The sequence below is a fragment of the Mya arenaria genome, chromosome 11 (genome assembly GCF_026914265.1).
Source record: "Mya arenaria isolate MELC-2E11 chromosome 11, ASM2691426v1".
In the NCBI taxonomy this organism is placed as follows: domain Eukaryota; kingdom Metazoa; phylum Mollusca; class Bivalvia; order Myida; family Myidae; genus Mya; species Mya arenaria.
This window is the reverse complement of record NC_069132.1, coordinates 50,662,062-50,669,380: the sequence shown is the minus strand read 5'-3', so window position 1 is coordinate 50,669,380 and position 7,319 is coordinate 50,662,062. Positions and strand designations below refer to the sequence as shown.

At 32.3% G+C, this 7,319-nt stretch overlaps 1 long non-coding RNA gene across 1 annotated transcript; it reads right to left on the bottom strand.

Moving 5' to 3' along the window:
- Positions 1-1,294: 1,294 nt before the first annotated feature.
- LOC128207627 (uncharacterized) lies at positions 1,295-4,550 on the bottom strand. Its single transcript, XR_008256737.1, has 4 exons — positions 4,201-4,550; positions 3,597-3,755; positions 3,222-3,353; positions 1,295-2,807 (listed from the first exon to the last, which is right to left on the bottom strand). It is a non-coding gene; the product is annotated as an uncharacterized LOC128207627 (long non-coding RNA).
- Between the last annotated feature and the right edge of the window lie 2,769 nt (positions 4,551-7,319).

Here is a 7,319-nt window from a genome sequence, read left to right as displayed (position 1 = left end):
ACACTTTACCACTCTTTTTTGAAAATCATTCTTAAATTGTGGAGAAATAAGGCCAATTTGATTGATTGGAAGCTTTTCATACTCTGTATGTCATCTAAATTTGTATCAAAGTGAATAACAAGAATATGCTCTGTACATTTGGTTGTGTTTGAACCCATGACCCATCGCTCTTTATGCGGACACTCTACCGAGTGACTGTAAAGCTAATGGAATAATTGTAGCATTTCAGTTTCGGTCAATATGGCGATTAAATGACCTCAGACCTCGGTCATAACGCTTTATTGTATTCCCTTAGGAATGTAACTGAAGATTGTGCAGAGTTGATCGCATCCTACAATTGGTCTTTCTTTCCTGTCATATGTGTAATATAGTAGTATATCATATTAAATATATGCTTATACCTTGATTTCATTCATTTCTGAATACCTGATTAAAATAGTCGGCAGAGTACATCATTGAAAACCGTTGTATCTAAATATGATCCTTTTGCACAACATTCACCGCAGTAGCACAACCGCTAACTTACTTTTGCCAGTATTTTTATTAAAACAGCATTAAGAGTTAAACCAGTCACCTGGAATACACAACGGAACAAATACTGACCACCTACCGTTCCCGATTAAACTAAGCGTGTACATATTGTGTTCGATTACAGCCCCCCCCCCCCACCTTCGTAATATCATACGACCGAGGATATAATACCAACACGCATAGAATCACATTTTCCCGTTTTCCAACGAAATGTTTCAAGTTTTAATGTATATTGAGTCAAAGCTGACCAAACTACTTTTCCTGATCTAAAAAAAACTTAAACAGTACCGTCACCGGAACTTTGCAAGAAAGTTTTGTCTCTTCAACAGCGTTTGTGCGTGTTTACCCCAAGCAAAATTTTGACGGCAATCATTTTATTAATAGATAAACTAATATTTGTTGCCATTAAGCAAGCATTTATGTTTTAAGGATAACATAACAATCATCAACAAAACTAATGAGAGACGTGTTATAAACATCCCTTTCTTACTCGCATTTACGGAATTACCATGGTTTATATGTGTCGATGCCTGTAAAAAGGGGTACAAAGGTGCAAAAATGACATCTGCTCTTTTTGGTAGTTATTTATAGAGTACATCATTAGAAACAATTTGGCGAAAATTTGAGGTCTAAATCTTAAGTACTTTTGTTGTTATGACGATTTAAAGAAGCACAGGAGTCGATCAATTTAACGATGAAAGTGTCAAAAAGTGGCATATTTTTTTAGATAAAGAAATGAAACAACACATGTTTTTTATGTCTTTATATAATTTGTAGTTATATATCTTACACAAAATAACATATTATTGAACTCGTGACAAAATTCTTGTAAAATTATGATTGAAGTTTTAAATGGCAATCAAAATGTTACCATGACAACCACAATACGATGCAATTCAATTTTAAACGTAAAAGGGATCACACACGCCGCTCTTAAAAAGTACTTAAATAACCTAAGCATTGGCAGACACTTTACAAATATATTTAAAACAAAAAATATTCAAAATGTTTAAGACTTTTGTTGCTATGGTGATTTAAGTCCAAAGGGGGTCAGTGTACAAAATATATTCTATTATCGAAATATGAAGAAAATGTACATCCATAAATAGGTATTTTCATGTATCTATGCATTTTGTAGCTATGCTTATTATACACATTATAATTTCACTAATGGACATTCCTGTAATAAAAAACAATAAATGTAACAAATATACACAGAAACATTGCCATGGCAACAAAAATACAAAGTAGTGTATTTATTGTCTCTGTACATGTGTTTGAATCATTATTTCTTAAAATATTATAAGTTAACATAATGCAATATTGTATTTATATGTATAAAACATATTACTACACTAAGAAACAAGTTGTAACCATGGCAACCACAAGTATCAATTTTCAATACATTACATGTACAAATCAATTCTAGAAGAAAACTTAATGACAATAAAAATTAATAATATTAGCATAAAAAAATATCACTGCATCATTTGTTAATTGTCAATGTTACTGTAATTTGATGAAAAAAGGATATTAAGGTTCTAGCAAGAGTTATGGAAGGTTTCTGCAACCTGTTCTTTTTTGGAAGCACCCGTCATGAAGAGTAAGATTGGCAGCCTCCTGCCTTCATAGAATTTAAAGCTTAAGACAGTCAAATATTGATTTAGTTTTGATAACAACTTTATATTCACAAGATTATAAATACACACAGGCTTTAAATATTTGGCACTTGAAACCTAATAGTACTTCAATTAAACATTATACAATATTCCTAACATTTTCTGTAACATTCAAAATGTTAAAATTCTTCACAGCTAAATGAAGGGTGTCCTATTGACACATGGAAACCTGTATCTTTTCTGTCGCTCCCTGTCTTTCTTTAACCTGGCTAAACCTCTTAGAGGTTTGTTTATATAGTAACAGTAAATGTCAGCTTCTAATTCCTACAGATTTCTTATACTGAGAAATAATGTTATTACTTATTTCTGAATGTCAAACACTAGTCCAAACAAACAGCTCTAAAAAGTTAATTAACAGGTTGTACAGTTTGTTCAATGCTTTAGTTGAGACTGTCTATGGCACTCTGTCTTTTTCAATGTCTAATCTGCTGTATTCTCTGATCTTGTCATGTTAATACCACTGCCATTCAAGATCCATCCCCTTGATGCAGATTTTGGAAAGGAGTTCAGGGTACACAACTGCTCTGGTTTTCATCAAGGTAAACTACACTCTCACCGATGCAGCAAACCTGCACTGCACAAAGCCAGGCATGTTTGCTGAAAGTATGGATTGATAGAAATTATGTCTAGTTCAGTCATATTTTGACATCACAAAAAACATACCAAAAAACAAGCTTATATAGAGATCAAGATATCATGCCAGTGTTTTGACAATGGGAAGAGTTACTTGGCTAGTTAAAACAGTGTTTATTTTTGTTTAACATTGTTGAAAATTTAAAATGTAATATGAAAATAACATACTGGCAACAGGTATGCAAAGATGTATTTTATCAATTTCAACAGTTATTGAGTTATGGTCAAGGTTAATTTGTTTACATGTAATTGACAACAATTAAAAGGCTAACGCTGAGATGAATACTCTTAAAATCTAGTGCTCAATTCTGTTAGGTAAGTATTTTCAAAATTAAAGCATTTTACTTTAGGGCTTAATGTGAAAAATTTATTATCTACCTGCTAAGACAAAGTGCCAATTTCGGCTTTTCTTCTCCAAGCCATGGTACTTGAAGTAGTGATCATCATGCTCACAAAAGTGTCTGCTCCCTTTTAATTCAGTCTCATCGAAGAAATAAACTGCTTGTTGTCCTGCAACATTTGATACACATCTTTATTTTATACATGCTATTTTGTTTATCTAACATATTGCATGATTTCAAAATAAAATATGGAAACCAGTTAATATTTCGGTATTACACAATATGTCTTCTGATTACGTATAACAAGGTTGTCATGTGTGCAACCAAAAATCTTTTCTTTGCTTGGAAAAAGCTGTCAATTAACAACCGTTTATTATTTTGTGAACTTAAGTTATAAATAACTAAAATATACCAGAGTGCTCTGCACATACTCCAAACTACGATGACACCGCATTTCCATCAAGTTTTGAACAATGTTGGACCAATCGGTTGGGCATGATTGGGGAAGAAGACTGGCAGGCAATGTCCCAACTGTAATGGAGGGGGCCGGGCAGGTAACATGGATACTGTCCTGAAATAAGATAGCAATATGATGTTATGTAGTGCAGTGTCTCTTGTCAATTCATTATTGTTGTTATCAAAACTCATAAACAGATTTCAATTATCTACAATGTTATCGTGGTGGACAGGTTGAGTTTTTCTAGTAAATGAAGGTCATTCATAAGTTACACAAATCCTTATTAAAATGTCATCAGTGTCGTTGACATGTACATCGGGAACACTTTACTCCCATGACTACAAAAACATATGAATCGGTATGATAAGAAATTTATATAATTAAACAAGTTAATTCATTATTATGGACAATGTGGTATGGAAATTTAATAAAACCGCCAGTTCAAGCCATTTGTTTACTTCCGGGTTTATGACAATTGACGAATATTTTCGCCTTTATCTATATCATTTTAACATGATAAAATTTAATATTAAATTTATACAACTACAATGATATTTACCTGTCAAAACTCGACAGAAGCATCCTCGAAAAGCAGCAAATGAAGACAAAAACCGTAAATGTTTAAAATTTCTTGTTTGTCAATTACTAACCGGAAATTACGTATATGCATAAGGGAGATAACCTTGTTGTTATTATACTCGTCGCTATCGGTAACATCGTTGTCGGAGAATATGTATATTTTATGGATGCAATTTAAACAATTGTTGTACGTTAAAATTTAGAAATCTAACAAAGAAATGGTGACTTATACCAATTAAAGTCAGTGAAATAAATCAACAAAACTTTAAACACGTTTTTCTCGAAATTGAAATTGCCGACTTTGTACCCCTTTCTACAGGCGTCGTCACATATTATGATTTTGTTACCTTATTTGTTCTATCAAAATGTTTTCTGATTGTGAAATTATGTGTTTGGAATAGTTTTGATTATCCATTATATCGCTTAACTTGGGATATAACTATTAGAAACGAAATTGGACACTAGGTTTTATTGTTTTGATAAGAATGATACGAGAAAATACATTTTCATGCCGAAAGATTTTCAAATAGAGTATGCAGGAAACATAAAACTTTGTAACATTCCTCATCCAAAAACCTGTCTACTCAAGTTTTTCTTATTAGTATTTCATGGTGGGATAATGATAAAAGTACTGGCTTTTAATTTACAAAAGCCTATAAGTCACGCGTTTTACGCGTTTTGTAATCAAGTTTTAAGGTGTGTCTCACATCAACAAAACCACATAAAAAGAACTGTATGACATACATCTGGAAGTGTTCCCACAGTTTTTGAAATATTGCCGTAAACATTGACTGGAAGAAGGAGCTGACAATTATATCAACACTTCAAACACTACGAAATTATATAAATATAAAAACATATATATAATTATTTATAATTCATATTATCATCCGCCGTTCCAAGGCATGGCATGAGTTTTTAAAGCGTGACAGTGGTGGAACATAAAATTTTAATTGTGTGACTTTTTATGGAAAACAACTGAGCATACTTTGTGTGGCATTTATAATCAGCAGACGGTCAGCGACCTCAATTCTTTTTGCGCTACAGTGGTAAAGCGTTGGCACAGGAACTCCAGATTTTTTGTCACAAAATGATATAAGTTTTTATCGCCACATGTTTTGCAGATAAAGATAGCATCATGTTTGCAGTGATTGAGTTAATCAAAAAGAAATAAAACATCTTTGCAATCGCATCGACGGTAATCTATGGCAATATGGCGAAAATAAACAAGTACCAGTGCCAAGAATGCCGTCTACTGTATCCGTGTTTTTTCTAGTCAATATAAGTTCAATTCTACAAGCGCCACTCCACAGATGAACCTGTTTTAAGCGAGTATATAAAAACACGATGTGCTTATCAAAGCTATAATTAGTATATTCTTTTCACAAGCATGGGTAGCCTTGCGCGTGCCAACAGCTTATTAGGTTGTTGTGACCAGCGCTAATACCTTTGCTTACATATAAGAAGATATACTGAAAAAGTTTGAAAGGCATGTCAGCCCATTTTAAATCTGTGTTTTTTTAATTAAATAGTATTCTGCTAAATGGTGGTATAATTGGACAAACAGCAAGAAGAAGCAACGATTTTGTTTACCTGTATTCCGATATATCGCGATTGCCGATGTACATGGCTTTTATATGGTTATGTTTTAGCATTATATCAAAGTGTTCAAGTGAACAAGAGCTCTTGTAGTCAGTGATACCTATCCACAAAAACTGAAATTAGTCACGCGCATAACATAAATGGAATTAAGTGAATTTCAGAAAACAATATAAGCTATTGAAACTGTCTCCAAAAGATGTTCAGGAAAAATATCCTTGACCCAAATGCACACCGGTGATTTATTGCATACAAACATACATATGAATTACATAACATAATTTATATCTATGGAACAGGATATTATAATTTAAAAATAATTATTTATAATGCAATTACTCTGATCGTATGAAAATAGAAGCAACACTCATATAAACCACATGCTTGTCGGAATTATAATAAATATGAAATATATTCATCTAATGTTTAAAATATTTTCACCTTCAAGGACGCGATCAATTATGATAATCGAATTATTCAATCGGTTGTTAGAAGATTGAAAACTTTTGTGAACGCAAACACGATCTGCTAAATTATTATAAAATATTAAGTGATAAAAGCCTTTTCATCATTTCGAGAATTAATTCTTGCATGTTGTTTCATAAGATTTCATGAGAGAACTAGTATTGATATGTGATTTTAATTATTCATTGCAGTGCATGTAACGTTTAAGATACAAAATAGAATTCAAAGCGTCTACGTGATGTCATCATATACATTAGAACGAGTTACCGGACATATCATTACAATTTTAAGGAAGTAAAACAACAGTTCATGCGATAGGCATGCAAACATGTATAAACATGCAAGTGATTAATCGGGAAAAAATGAAATATGGTTTGATATTTATACTAACATATTTTGAATTGTTAATTGTTTGATTAAATGGAATCATGGTACAAACTTGTTTGATGATCCGTTCTCAAAAAGACATATTTATACGAAAACCCACAGAAACAAGTTCAATAGCCAAAAGTTAAAACATAAGCCCCGTCACAGGGTAAACGCCAAAGACATAGAACACAAAAAACAAACAATCACAAACAAGCAAACATAATTTCAACAATATAAAATATGTTCTTAGTCAACTGATACTGAGTCGGTGAAAGGTAATGGGCGAATTTGTCAGTTGTGATCAATATCTGTGGGTGATTTATATTGGAACAGATTATGTTCGCACAAAATACAAATTGCCTTATTTATGTCCCTGATTTTTTTCTCCGGGTTATTATTGCTGGTGCCACAACGTATTATAGTTCACTCCATCATGAAATGACCTTGCAAAGAGACTCTTGAGAGAAACCGATGCGGAAGTCGGTGAAGCTTCAACAATACAATATTATTACCATCGAATTTTAACAAAATTAGTACCCTTTAGTATCTTACTGCCATAAATATCAATCAAAATGAACGATATGTATTGCTTAAGTTTGCTGAATCGATTATTCTAGTGAAAATAACCGAAAGCCATAGATTATCTTCTGGAAAAATTTAATAAAT